This window comes from Dendropsophus ebraccatus, chromosome 3 (assembly GCF_027789765.1).
Source record: "Dendropsophus ebraccatus isolate aDenEbr1 chromosome 3, aDenEbr1.pat, whole genome shotgun sequence".
Taxonomy (NCBI): domain Eukaryota; kingdom Metazoa; phylum Chordata; class Amphibia; order Anura; family Hylidae; genus Dendropsophus; species Dendropsophus ebraccatus.
The window spans coordinates 111,723,481-111,739,346 of NC_091456.1; positions in this window are offsets into that span (position 1 = coordinate 111,723,481).

A 15,866-nucleotide genomic window follows, 5' to 3' on the forward strand; every position below is an offset into this window, starting at 1 on the left:
TCAGAGAGGAAAAAGTCGCTACCAATCCAGAGGAAAGGGTAGATATTATAATAAAAGAGGCGGAGGTAACCAGCAGAAGAAGGAGTCCGCAAAGAAGCCGGACTTCTGACGCCAGAAGCATACCTGTGGGGGGACGTCTGGTTCATTTTCTTCATGCTTGGGAAGCATTAATAAAGGATCCGTGGATTGTGAGCATTATCAGACAGGGTTATGTGCTTCCTTTATCAACTCCTCCCCCCCCAAGGTTTCTTACCTCCCGCTATCTAGGTCCAATAAGGCATCCGGTGTTGGAAAAAGAGGTTCTCCACCTCTTAGCTGTCAAAGCCCTAGAAGACGTCCCTCAGGCGGACATCGGGCTAGGGGTGTATTCTCCAGTGTTTCTCGTGCCGAAGCCATCCGGAAAGTGGAGGCTTATTATAGATCTAAGGTATCTAAATCGGTTCATGGAGAAGAAAAAATTCCGCATGGAGAATATAAGATCCGTAAAAGCCCTCCTCCAGGAGGGGGATTTTATGGTAACAATAGATCTCCAGGATGCCTACCTCCACATACCTATCTTGCCTGCCCACAGAAAATTTCTACGAATAGCGATCCAACTCCAAGGGAGAATAAGACATCTGCAATTCAGGGTACTTCCATTTGGAATAACCTCAGCTCCCTTCATTTTCACAAAGGTGGTAGCGTCGATCATGGTCAACTTCAGGTTACAAGGGATAAAGATTATACCTTACCTCGACGACTGGTTGATTATGGCTCAGACTCAGACTCTTCTGAGTACTCAACTGGAATATGTCATGGACATTCTGCTCCAGTTGGGATGGCTAATCAACCAGGAAAAGTCAGACCTGATCCCGTCCACAACGAGACTGTTTCTAGGATTCATCATAGATTCCAGACAGATGAAGTTATTTCTTTCTCCTCCCAGAGTGATTCGGATCCAGAGAGGCGCACAATTTCTCATTCCTCCTCGACAGGTCTCACTCCGGACCCTTATGAGATTCCTGGGACTGCTCTCCTCTGCAGCGGAGGCAGTTCCATGGGCGCTCTGGCACATGAGGCATCTCCAGAAAGAAGTCCTGTCTACATGGAGTCGGAGACTAGAAGATCTGGACGCCCTGCATGTCCTGTCAACAGGGACGCGACAGTCGCTAACTTGGTGGAGACAGGTGACACATGGAGTTTCGATAGTCGAACCACAGTGGATCACGATAACGACGGACGCCTCAGGCTCAGGTTGGGGTGCACATCTGGAGGAGAAGTTGATTTTGGGGGTATGGAGCAGACAGGAATCCGCCCTTCCATCCAACGTTCGAGAGCTCAGAGCAATCTACCTGGCTCTGTCACACTTCTCTCCTATACTAACACAGAGGGCTGTCCGGATCAGAACAGACAACATAGCGTGTGTGGCATATATCAACAAGCAAGGAGGTACCAGATCATCTCTACTTCTCAGAGAAGTAGAGTGTATCTTCAGATGGGCAGAGCCCAGGATAGCCAGGCTATCTGCTCTACACATCAGAGGCATCCACAACACCTTAGCGGATCGATTGAGTCGAGGGTTAACGGTTCCGGGAGAGTGGTCTCTTTCCAGGAAAGTGTTCATTCTGTTAACCCGGAGATGGGGTCTTCCGGAAATAGACCTCATGGCATCAGCAGAGAATGCCAAACTGAAGAACTTTTGTTCCCTCTACTCAGTAGACAATCCAGCGATAGTAGACGCCATGTCCATTCAATGGACCTTCCAGCTGGCATATATATTTCCCCCAATCTCTATGATACCGAGGGTTCTCATAAAGATCAGGAGGGATCAGACGTCAGTGATCATAATCACTCCCTTTTGGCCCAAGAGGTCATGGTTCGCCCTCCTCATGAATATGAGCAGGGGGGAGTTTTGGAAACTCCCCTTGATACCGGACCTAATATCGCAGAGACATCATCTATGCCAGGACCTTCACAGCCTCAGTCTCACAGCATGGAGACTGAGGGGGCCGTATTAAATTCTAGAGGATTGTCTGAGAAGGTACTATCTACCTTATCTCATGCTCGTAGTACTGCTACGAACAAGTCTTATTCCCGTATATGGAAGATTTTTCAGGCATGGTGCCTTTCAAAACAGATCAACCCTTCCAAACCTAACACTCCTCAGTTGTTAGAATTTTTTCAAGAGGGGTTTGATAAAGGATTGACGCCAGGGTCAATTAAGGTTCAGATAGCGGCAATTTCGGCCCATCTGAACTATAAATTGTTCCAGATTTTGGATATAAAGAATTTTGTGAAGGGCATAACAAGATTGAGACCCAGGGTCACCAGACACGTGGACTCCTGGGATTTGTCGTTTGTCCTTAGAAGTCTTTGCCGTCCTCCTTTTGAACCTCTGGATGAGGTTGACTTGAAGTTTCTTACCTTTAAGTGTACCTTACTTTTAGCAGTGACTTCTGCTAAAAGGGTGGGAGAGCTTCAAGCCCTAGGATCTACACCTCCATACGTTATCTTCGCGGAAGATAAAGTAACATTGAGATTTTTACCAGGGTTTCTTCCGAAGGTTCCATCATTTGCCAATATTAATGAACCTGTCATCCTTCCAGTTTTTTCTCCCAATACCCAACCTCAGAGCCAAGTGGATCTCTCTTTGTTGGACGTATCCAGAACTCTAAGAATATACTTATCCAGAGTGGATGCTTTTAGAAGGGAAGAAAACTTACTTATCCTGTTTTCAGGTAGAAATAAAGGAAGAAAAGCATCCAAGCCCTCCATCTCCCGGTGGATTTGTGATGCTATTGGATTATGTTATTCTTCTGCAGGAAGACCTCCACCAGAGTTTACAAGAGCCCATTCCACTAGATCAGTGGCTTCTTCTTGGGCAGAAAGAGCAGCAGTACCATTACAGGACATTTGTCAGGCTGCCTCATGGTCATCATTGTCTACCTTTGTCAGGCACTACAGGATTGAGGAAAATCTTTCTTCAAGAACGGCCTTTGCCAGGGCTGTTCTTAACGCTGCCTCTACAGATGACCCACCCTAGGGGAATTTACTTGCTAGTTCCCCATTCTGTTGTGATGCCAATGGGACGATAGGGAAGCAAAAATTATTGTGTTAATTTGTTTTCCCTGAGACCCATTGGCATCACAGGACTCCCTCCCTGTTATGTTTCGTGCTATGAGACTGACTAGGTGAGGGGGGGGGGCCCACTTATACTTCCGTGGGAGGGGATTAAAATGATTGATTGATTGTTTCATTAAAAGATTCCTTCGTCCCAGGGGCTCGCAGGGGCGAATTTACCCCATTCTGTTGTGATGCCAATGGGTCTCAGGGAAAACAAATTAACACAATAATTTTTGCTTCACACGTCAGTATATTTTTCCAATCCACAAATTTGTCAGTAACAATTTGCAAATTCAGTCCGTATTGCATTCCGTAAAAAAATATGGACCCCATAGAGTTGTATTGGGTGTGTCAGTTACTGTCCGTACTAGGGTCTGTCCTTTTTTTTTTTTTTTTTGCGGAACGGATTGCAGCCCAGTACACAACACAGATGTGTGTATGGGTCCATTGAAATACATTGGTCCTATTTTTCTGCGGATTCGCAATTGCGGACAGGAACAGGATGTGTGAATAGGGCGTAAGACTTTAACTCATGAAAAAAGTTTATAGAATGACAATACGGCCTCTTTATTATTATTATTATTTATTTATAAAGCGCCCTTAATTCCAGAGTGCTATACAATAGATAGGGGTAACAAGCAGGATCAATACAAGATCAGAACACATTACATGAAGGCAGATGGCAGACTGATACATGGGGAAGAGGACCCTGCCCACGAGGGCTTACAATCTATAAGGTAATGGGAGAGAAACAGGAGGTAAAGTGCAGCCAGTCAAGTGTGATGCAGAATTATTATAGGTTGCAGCCTTGTTTGAAGAGATGGGTTTTCAGGTTACTTTTGAAGGACTTGATGGAGGATGAGAGCCGTATGTGTCGGGGTAGCGAGTTCCAGAGTATGGGGGAGGCTCGGGCAAATGCTTGGAGGCGGTTGTGCGAGGTACGAACAAGGGGGGAGCGCAGACGGAGGTCGCTGGAAGATCAAAGGTTGCGTGAGAGACGGTAGCAGGATATCAGGTCAGAGATGTACGGCGGGGACAGGTTGTGGATGGCCTTGTACTTCATGGTCAACAGTTTAAAGTGAATACGTTGGGCAATGGGGAGCCAGTGGAGGAATTGGCAGAGGGGAGAGGCAGAGGCAAAGCGAGGGAAAAAGTGGATTAGTCGGGGGGCAGAGTTCAGGATACACTGAAGGGGAGCAAGGGAGTTAGATGGAAGGCCAGAGAGAAGGATATTACAATAGTCCAAGAGGGAAATAATGAGCATGCACCAGCAGTTTGGTGGAGTTAGGGGTGAGAAAAGAGCGGATTCTGGAAATGTTTTTGAGGTGAAAGCGGCAGGAGGTGGTCAGGGCCTGAATATGTGGTTTAAAAGACAGAGCAGAATCAAAGGTGACCCCAAGGCAGTGAGCCAGATGCCCGCCGCATCACTGACCCCCCGGACACCCGGGGAGATGGGTGCTGCCGACCCCAAGTCTGGGGGAGGGCTGGAGGGGCTGGGGAGGGACCTGCCGTGTTTGCTGCACTGGGAAAGGACCTGTGGTGACGTCATAAGGGGGCGGGGCTGAGAACGGGAGAGGATACAGGTGGATGAAGGACCTGTGATCATTGTCATGTGACATGAGGGGGCGGGGCTCACTTATACTTTCCCTCTGTATGCAGGCCCGTATCTGCCATGAAGCGAAGTGAAGTCTTCGCCTCAGGTGGCAGATAACACAGCCCTTGAGGGGGGCGGCATCACCGTCCTGTGTCATTATCATTACGGCTTAGTGCCCAGCCGTGTTTCCTGTCAGTTGCCTCATGAGAAGCGCTGAGGAGGCACTGGAAGCCTCGTATTCACAGGTATTCACGTCACATAAGACATAGATATAGTGTCTCCTGCTGTTAACCCTTTCAATAATGTAAAAAAAAAAAAAAAAAGTTAACAGCAGCGGGGACGCTATATTATGTCTTCTCTTCACTGCCGAACTCCGAGCTGACCTCAGCATAGTGCAAGAGCAGGATGAGAGGCATAAAAGTAATGTTCTGCTCTGCTGTTAACTCTTTCTGTATTGCAGAATGTAAGTGATGCACAGTAATACTCTACATTGTGCAGTACTGAAAGAGTTAACAGAGCAGTCCGTTTTATGGCTCTTCTCCGGCTCCAGAGGTCAGCAGTTGCAGATTGTTGTTATCCTGTCAGGTCACAGGATAGGATACTCAGCTGAGGCATTAATCATGTTGAATGGGGGGATCTGGGAGTGCTGGAGTTCTTGTATGGGGAATGTGAGTGGCACTATGCACATGGTAATATTACAGGGAATGTGAGGAGTACAGGGGGCATAGTGATATTACAGGGAATGTGAGGGGCACTATGCACATGGTAATATTACAGGGAATGTGAGGAGGGCAGGGGGCATGATAATCTTGTAGGGGGAATGTGAGAGGCACTATGGGCATGGTGATATTACAGGGAATGTGAGGGGCACTATGCACATGGTAATATTACAGGGAATGTGAGGAGGGCAGGGGGCATAATAATCTTGTAGGGGGAATGTGGGGGAACAGGGATATAATGCTGAAATGCAATTTTTCAGCTCATTCAAAGACAGCTGCTAGTACTGCTTCATCTGTGTCTTGGTGTATTTTTTCTGCTTATTTAACATAAAAATAGAAAATCGAGATTTAAATCGAGAATTGTCTCAAAATTTAAAAAAAAAAAATTGAGATTTTATTTTTTGGCCATATCGCCTGGGGGGGGGGGGGGGGCACTTTGTCAGTTCTTGCCTCAGGCGGCAGAAAAGCTAGAACCAGCCCTGTCTGTATGCTGTGAGTTTTAGTCCTTCTCTTATATCTCCTTCTGTAATGGTCTCTGATCTCCCATAATAACAGGCTGGATATGTTGGGAGTTGTAGTCCTCCTCTTATATGTCCTCTGATCTCCGATAATAACAGGCTGTCCATGCTGGGAGTTGTAGTCCTCCTCTTATATATCCTCCTGTGATGTCCTCTGATCTCCGATAATAACAGGCTGGACATGCTGGGAGTTGTAGTCCTCCTCTTATAGCTCCTCCTGTAATGTCCTCTGATCTTCAGTAATAACAGGCTGGACATGCTGGGGATTGTAGTCCTCCTCTTATATCTCCTCCTGTGATGTCCTCTGATCTCCGATAATAACAGGCTGGACATGCTGGGAGTTGTAGTCCTCCTCTTATAGCTCCTCCTGTAATGTCCTCTGATCTTCCATAATAACAGGCTTGACATGATGGGAATTGTAGTACTCCTTTTATATCTCCTCCTGTGATGTCCTCTGATCTCCCATAATAACAGGCTGTCCATGCTGGGAGTTGTAGTCCTATTATATCTCCTCCTGTAATGTCCTCTGATCTCCCATAATAACAGACTGGACACGCTGGGAGTTGTAGTTCCCCCCGGTATACCTCATGTAATGCCTCCTGATTGTAACTCCATTTTGGCCTCCTCTATGGTGAACAGACTAGAATACAGACTCCAGGGGGAGGACCTCCTTCTAGCAACTCCATTCTAGTCCATTCTAGCATGGATGAGCTCTCACCAACAGGCGCAGAGCGATGACGTCATCACACCTGCTGGTGGATCCACAAGGCGCACACAAGGGAGAAGAGGACCCGTCCCCCGCCCGAATTAGTGAGTATGATTTTATTTTTTTATTTTCTTGTGTTGAGGGGAATTACTATGGGGGCAGGGGACATCTACTATGGGGGCATGGCAGGGGGCATTACTATGGGGACATAGGGCATTATTACTATATGGAGGGCACAGCATGGGGACATTATTACTATATGGGGGGCACAGCACGGGACCCACAAACCTCCTTACTTTACTGCACATGACACCAAACAGTGGAGTTACTACTGTATGGGAGCCTATGGGTGGGAAAAAGGGAAGGAAGTTGCTGGAAATGTGCGGAGTCTAAGATGTTTGTCTGACAGGTCCTGAAGAGATGAATTGTAGCTTGAAGAAATCATCATAGTGGTCCAGGCCAGATGGAGAGGAGTGAGTTACTGAATTACGTTTTTTTCGGTATTTTGTCAAACTTTATTTGGTAGGTGTGCCCCAAGGTGTGCTATACAAAGGGGCCCGCTGAGACTTTCTCGCCCAAGGGCCCACAAAAACCTGGAGCCAGCCCTGTCTGGACTAGTGATGTCACGATACCAGAATTTTGAGTTCGATACCGATACCAACTTTTTTTTTTCAATGCTCGATACCAATTCGATACTTAAAAAAATTATATTTAAGAAAAAAACAAACAAAAAAAAAACATAAGAATAGAAATGACCCCCCCCCACTCCCCCAGGTTCAGGTCAGTACGAACCAATTTATGTTCCCTAATTTTATTACTTTAAAAATAAAGTCCCCATTATTTAAAATAAATAAAAACTTGCCCAACTCTGACTCACTTTTTTTTATCTCTCCGCCTGTCTGGCTGGGGGGTGAGGGGCATTTTTTGCGCTGTGATCTGTAGTTTTATTTAGTACCATCTTTTTATGGGGTACTGAATTGGGTGGTTTCTGCACTTGCTCGGTTTACCGTGCGTGATCAGGAAAGTGACAGGTAGTATGGACAATAACACTTCAGCTGCCAGGGATGGGGATTGTAGTCATGTAACACACAACTGCTAGCAGGTGGGAGGATGGGGGTTGTAGTCATGTAACACACAACTGCTATCGGGGAGGATGGGGGTTGTAGTCATGTAACACTTTAACAATCAGAGGGTGATGGGGGTTGTAGCCATATAACACACACCAGCCAGCAGGGGGGATGATGGGGGTTGTAGCCATATAACACACCAGCCAGCAGGGGGGATGATGGGGGTTGTAGCCATATAACACACCAGCCAGCAGGGGGGATGATGGGGGTTGTAGCCATATAACACACCAGCCAGCAGGGGGGATGATGGGGGCTGTAGCCATATAACACACCAGCCAGCAGGGGGGATGATGGGGGTTGTAGCCATATAACACACACCAGCCAGCAGGGGGGGTGATGGGGGCTGTAGCCATATAACCCACTAGCCAGCAGGGGGGATGATGGGGGCTGTAGCCATATAACACACACCAGCCAGCAGGGGGGATGATGGGGGTTGTAGCCATATAACAAACACCAGCCAGCAGGGGGGATGATGGGGGCTGTAGTTTTACTCTTCCTGGTGTCAGAGCATGCTTACCAGTGACCTGGATTTGTCTGTGATCTGCAGGTTACAGCCCCCCTCCCCCTCCCAGTCAGAGTCAGGCCGACTGTAAACCCCCTACATTGTGTCTGCTCCGGAGTCTCCTGCCGGCCCCGGCCTCCCGCCTCCTGACACTCCTGCCGCCCCCACCACCTCATAGTCCGGTGCAGATGTAGTGGCTGCATCTCCTGCCGACCCCTGCTCCAGCCTTCTCCTCTCCCGGACACCGCTCTCCCTCTCCAGCCCGTGACCCTGCTCTGCCCGCAGTCATTAGCAGCGGGGGTCTGCTACACACAGTAGCCGACCCCGCTGTATATGGAGAGGGCTCAGGAGGGGGGTAATGCCGCTGTCAGTGTGACAGCGGCATCTATATAGTTACATAGCCGGCACTAGCAATAGCTATGTGCCGGCTATTTGAATTTGGCACCGACGGGGGAAGAGGGTGCGCGCTGAGGAGGTGACAGGTGGGAGCAGGGGGCGGCACACAGAGAACACGGCCGGCGCTCATATAGCTGCCGGCCGTGTTCTCTGCGCTATACTTTATGTTAAACTGCATAATAGCGCAGTTTAACATAAAGTTTCGATACCAGGAAATCCTGGTATCGAACTGTTTTTCGGCCCGGAATATCGATAGTAGTATCGATATTTCGGTGCATCGTGCAACACTAGTCTGGACCCATCTATTTTTTTTTTTCCCCCCAGATAAAAGATCACCATTACATTGTACCAGTTGTACAGCAATTTCTCCAGTGTTCCAGGAGCTGTTTGTCAACACAATCATGTCACCCATTGAGTACATTAGGGATGTCATTTGTCAGCAATTGTAAGGGCTTATTCTTATGTTCAGTGAAACACTGGCAGCATGGATGAGGAAGCTCTGTAGCAAAGTTTTTAATCCGCATGGCATGATGTATGATTTTTTAAATAAACTTATATCAGCTGCTGGGGGCCACCCCTTATTGCAGGCATAGAACGATCACCTGTGGTTGCTATTAACCCATTTAGATACAGCTGTCAAAATTCTGATCCAATGGAGTTTGTGCCTTTTCCCATGTTCGGCTGGGTTCACACTACGTTTTTGTAATCCATTTTTTTCATCCTTTTATTGCAAAAAAACTAATGAAAAAAAAAAAATGGGATGCCTTTGTGTGCATCCGTTTTGAGCCGTTTTTCTATTGACTTCCACTATAAGAAAGAAAAAAAAAAAACGGATCCTTTTTTTAACTTACACAAAAACGTAGTCGACTATTTTTGCGTCTTTTTAAAAAAAACAAAAAAACCCATTGTTTTTCTTTTAATAGTGGAAGTTAAAAGCGCAGAGTGTGAGAACCTGTGTGGGGTGTGTTTTGGTTTAAGGTACTCCTATCGTGATAAGTGTTTCAAAGTGAGTGCGAAGGTCAAGTGCCCCTTAGATAGCAACTGCACATCTAGCCTGCCATCCATCATTTCCCCTGGTGACACAATGAGCTGCTGTGTTGTCATCTGCCATCTTAGTACTCATATTAGGCCCTGTCAGACACAGTATACTAAAATATATAATTTTTATTGCACTCAGTGGCAGATACAAAATGGCAATCAAGAGTTCATTGCCCTCTAAAACACAAAGTAATTAAAAACATGGCAGGCACGGAGGTCTTCATCCTCCTCCACATGACAATGGAATGGGCATATATGGCTGTAAGATGGTCACAAAGGGGTTTAACTATTAAAAAGTTATTCATTCTGTTCCCACATATATTCTAGATATCTCCAAATTTTTAGTAGTGCACTAAAGGTTCATTATACAGTGTGTATATTATATAAAAAAAAAAAAAAAAAAGAGCTGTGCATTTCTGCCTGGGAAAACCATTCCCTCTGCTTCTCTTTTCCTAGCAGCATGTTGTTACCATCTTCAATCCTCAGTGCAGCCTCTCTGTTGCCATGCTTTAGGGCCCATTTACACAGAAAGATTATCTGACAGATTATCTGCCAAAGATTTGAAGCCAAAGCTAGACACAGACTATAAACAGATCAGGTCCTAAAGGAAGACTGAGATTTCTCCTCTTTTCAAATCCATTCTTGGCTTTGGCTTCAAATCTTTGTGTGTAAATGGACCCTTAGGGACTCCCATTACACAACACTTCCATACTACCAGCCTAATTGTTAACAGTTCTAATTGTATTAAAAATGAAAACACAAAAAACTCATACTGACAACCATCATTTTTTCACTTAAGTTTATTTTTTTAATACAAAAAAAAAAAAACTGTGCTCAATACTCAATTTCAGAATTTTTCTTTTTTTAATGCTGCCATTTTACAAAAGTGATTGTCAAAGTGATTTCTTTACCCCAAGTCACTGTAATTAAAATAAGAATTTGGTAAACAGCACAACAGCCATTTACATACATTTAACAATTTGATTTGTTGGAAACAAAAAAGAATGGCTAGGTAAGGGTGGGTTCATACTGAGGAATTCGAGGATAAATTCAGCTGAATTCCGTCGCCTGTACATGCGCACGGCCGCCCGCCTTTCCGCCGGCTCCATAGACACCATCCTATGGGACGGCTGATTTCGCATTCCGCCGAAAGAATTAGCAAATTACTTCTTTAGGCGGAATGCGGAATCCTCCCATGCATAGAATAGTGTCTATGGCATGGGCGGAGATACGCGCCGCCGCATGCGGGTACGAGCGACGGAATCCGCTGCGGGTCATTTGTGGGATTTCCGTAGTGTGCATGCACCCTAATGAAGATGACGAGCCGATGCCAATGATCATCAGCTGATTGCCGATTCAGGTCCTGACTTAAAATCATTGACCGCCAAACACGCACAACCGACGGATCATGAGTCTGTTAATGTATGAACTTTATTATTTTCTTAACTCTCCACACTCCCACTGCCTTCCTGTCTTCTCCCTGCAGCCGCCGATGCAACTTCCAAGCCGCTCAGCCAACCACTGGCTGTGACCACCACAGCCAGTGATAGGCTAAGCGGCATGTCACTTCAGCAGAAAGCCGCTCTGAAGTTGCACCAGTGGGAGTGGGGAGACGACAGGAAGACACCGGGGAGCTGGAGAGGTAAAGTATATCCTTTATTTTTACACTTTTAAATCAAGGGCTGCACAGACATCGCTAACAATCTCCCTTGCTGCATGATAATCGAGCCGCGTAATAGACTAAATGAGCATTGATCTAGCAGAACGCCACTCGTTTACTATAGATTGGGCCATCTAATACCGCCATAAGTTCAGAGGTAAAGAAAAAAATAAAATGCGTACATTAACTTGCTGCCGCATGCTGTGAGAGATTAGGGACAAAGCTGCTGCTTCTCAGGGAGAGTGTCAGTGTAAGATTTAGCGTTCCAGTAGGCAGGGTATATACTAGCAATATAAACAAACAGCCCTTTTTAGGGCTTCAAATCGTTTTTTAATACTATTACTACAGACTGCTGGCTGGGAGTTGCAGTGCTGCTACCACGATTTCAGCAGCACACTGTGGTGACCGGCTGCTGGCAGAAAGGGGGCATTAGGTGTTGCATACACACCCCTAAGAAGTGCTCAGTTTACTCTTTTTTTATTTTGGGTCTGGGGGTGCTGCTGTACTACATTGGATTGCTGGGATTTGTAGTACACCTGCATAAAACTTCACTGCTCGTTGTAAGGGGGTACCACAGCTTGTATCTAGGTCCAGCCACTACCAGATTGTACCGCACAGCCTCCCCTAAACTAGTGGGTACTACACTGTATTGCTGGGATTTGTAGTACACCTGCATAGAACTTCAATAGAATGTTAACCCAACTGCTACAGTCAAATTGAAAATCGAAAGGGTGCTGGGGGGTAGAAGGCTACTTGTTGGCTACTGCTGGGCCTTAACTAGCATTCATGTTGACTACTGCTGTGCCTGCCCTTACCTTCCTTGTCTTGTCCATTTCAAACCATATCATCTGTGGATGTCATCTTATCTTACGGGTGTCCTATGCCATTCTTTCACCAGTACCTTCTACCTTTTTTCAATGTTGTAGCCGTTTTTAAGGCAGGATTGACCAGAGCAGTAATGGACATCCATGTTGGCTACTGCTGGGCCTTAACTGGCATCCATGTTGACTACTGGTGTGCCTGCCCTTCCCTCCATGTTGGCTACTGCTGAGCCTTAACTGGCATCCATGTTGACTACTGCTGCTCCCGGGAGTACTCTACGTGCTCACTGCCATGCTGTGTCTGCTATAATTTTTTGAAGGCTCACTTGCTTGCTTACTCACTTTTAATGGTTCTCTGTGTGCTCACTGCCATGCTAGGTCTGGTATAATTTTTAGAAGGCTGACTGGCTACCGCTTCTACCTTGTTCACTCTGTCCTCACTGCCATGCTTTGTCAGGCTGCATTTTTGGCTGGTTCATGATATGCTTCCTCTGTTTTAATGGTTCCCTGTGTTCCCACTACCATGCTGTGTCAGGCTGAGTTTTTGGGTGATCCATATGCCTACCTCTGTTTTAACCAGGCTGTTACACAGAATTAGGCATAATGGTGCCATTAGGCAGCCTCACAGGCATGCATACATGCTGCCTCTGCTGTTTCCTGTCCATTTCCGGGGTGTTTCCATCATTTTCTGAGGTTAACAGGTTTTCACACGACCTTCCCCCTACCGAACTTGGGTCCCCTGCAAAAATGCTCGAGTCTCCCATTGACTTCAATGGGGTTCGTTACTCGAAACGAGCACTCGAGTATCAGGAGATATTAGTCTTGAGTAACAAGCTCCCGAGCAATTTAGTAATCGCAGATCACTAGTGATAAACCAGGGACAAATATAAACTGAATCCGATATGGAGAAAGAGGAGCGACTGCACATCACACCTATGGCTGACACTAATGCTGCTAAGCCTATTTTAAAAAAACAACTTCAGGATGTTGGGATATGAATTGATCAAGCCATATCACCCCGTGTACCAACATGCAGGTCTCCTGGTTCACACAGGTCCCTAACTCCACACCGTGTCGGTCAGTGACCGCCACCCCCGCAAAGCGAGCACATGCAGGGAAGGGAGGCATGGAATGGCCCTGCGGGGATTGTGGTCGCTGACCGGCAGAGTGATGTTTTTTGGTTAGGAACTTATCAGAAGACCTGCACGTGGTACATGAGGCAATATGGTTTGGCCAAATTATATACTAACATCTGATGTTGGTTTTAAATGTAGCTGAATAAGCTTTCGTGTCAGCCATGGATGCGATGTGCAGCCATTTCTGTCTTTTTGGCTTGTGCACAAATATAAACTGGATATGCCAACGGATGCTGGCTGAAACAAATGAATGTACAAAAGTCAGTTTTTTAAAGTCAGTTTTTTAAAGCCAAAGTGCATCAAAGTGCATCAGTTTGCTCAGCAGTTTGAGCTTATCTGTTCATTTAATATAGACAGATCCTTTAATGAATGAGAAAAACGCTGACGGGGAGCCCATAGCAGATAGCAGCAGTCTGCTGTCGCCACTCCTATTCCGCGGTGCGACGGCAGCAGATCGTTGCTGTATTAGTCATTTGTCTTTCAACATGTTGAAGGACAAACAGCAACGATCAGCCAAATAAGGCCGATAATTGTTTCGTGTAATGGGGCCTTAAAGCTGCAAATAAAGGCTTTATTGTTCTGTTGTTCCGCTGGTGTGCCACAGTGAATTAAAATTAAATTGTAGCTTCATGTAGCCATTATTGACAGAGATATACATACACACACTAAATAAATGTATTTGCAAAAGTATTTAACCAGGTCTAAATTGATGTATTATATGGAATTAAACATATTTCAAATGTACAAGCATTTCTGAAACTGTGTTGTTTGAGAGATATAGACTTCTTAATCCCCCCATCTGCCTGCATTGTTTTGATAACCTGCTAGCCTTGATTACAAGCCACTAAAGCCCCTATTACACGGGGCTATGTGGAGAGAAAGTGAGTGCCAACCTATCAGATCAGCGCTCGCTTGCTCCTCATTCCCCTGCCGGCGCTATTACTTGCGCCAACAGCGAGTAAGAAGGAGCATTTAAGAGCCGGCGGGGGGGCACCCGGACAATCGTCAGATCATCCTGGCAGCCCATAGGAGACAGCGGCGGCCTGCTGCTGCTGCTCCTATTACATGGAGCGACGGCATCAGATCGTTGCCCTTTCAGCCTGTTGAAAGACAACGATTTGCCTACCTTGTGTATGTCGGCAGATCGTTGTCTTCTATTACACAAAACGATGATCGGTCTTAACAGGCAATATTGTCCGAATATGGCCGATAATCCATTTGTGTAATAGGGTCTTAAAGCATAACTGTCATTTCATGGTCATTTTTCTGAAAACATTAAATATCAACAGTTCAAGCGATTTTAAGAAACTCTGTAATAGGTTTTATATACTAAAAGAGTTTCCTTCTGGACTGAAAAAGCAATCTCCCAGCCTCCCCCCTCACTGCAGAAGCAGCAGGATTTCTGTCTCCATTATGTGGCTATGGAGAGGGGAGGGGCTGTTAGGAGTGACTGAGCACAGAGCAGTCCTGCAAAGCACAACACCCCTACAATCTTCTCTCAGTAAGTTCATAGATAAGCAATGACATTTCTGACCCCAGAATCCTGCAGTTTAGGTGCCCAGAGTCTACAAACAGCTGACCTTCATGTCACCTCTTCCTGCTCCCTCATATCCCTCAGCCCCTCCCCCCTTCATAGGCTTACAATGGAGAGAGCAGAGCCCGTCTTCACTGGCTTCTCTGTAATGAAGACGTGTTTGCCTGATAAATGCACAGATAAGAAGTCAGAGGGGGAGGCTGGGAAATTGCTTTTTGAGTACAGAAGGAGGCTTTTTTGGCTGATGAAACCTATTACAGAGTTTCTTAAAATCGCTTATACTACTGATTTCTGCAATAAAAAAAAAAAAAAACATGACAGTTACGCTTTAAGATTGAACAGGCATCTCCAGAAAGATGTGTAGATTAGTAAAAAAAAAAAAAAAACCTTGGCCAGTTGTGTGGAACTTAACTTATTACCTATAAGCAGATTTATAAAAAAAAAAAAAAAAAATAGCACAAAATATAGCTCATAGCTACCAGAATCTTGTACTCACTTTTTCAGATCATTTGAAATGCAGCCACCTGAGTTGTTGATCTAGGCAGTTAATCGGTTATTTTTATGCCTGCTAAAGACCCCATTAGGTCAGCCTTATGGTGTGTTTACACAGACAAATTATCTGACAGATTATTACACCAACAGATATCTGACAGATTTTTGCAGCCAAAGCCTGGATCCATTCCTGGTTTTGGCTGTAAAAATCTGTCAGATGTGTGTGTAATAGAGCCCAAAGCCAGGAATGGATTTGAAAAGAGGAAACATCTCAGTCTTTCCTCTGTTTATAGTCTGTTCTTGGCTTCGGTTATAAAAATCCATCAGATAATCTGTCTGTGTAAACACACCAGTAGATGCAACAAGACTCTTCTAGGATAAGCACTCAATGCAATTAATATATGTACTTAATATATGTACTTTGTTCACAATTCATAATGGAAAATCACAATACCAATGAGAATTAAACAAAGAGGATTTGTGACCAGAAAATGACCAATGTTTAAATAAATTGTATTAAA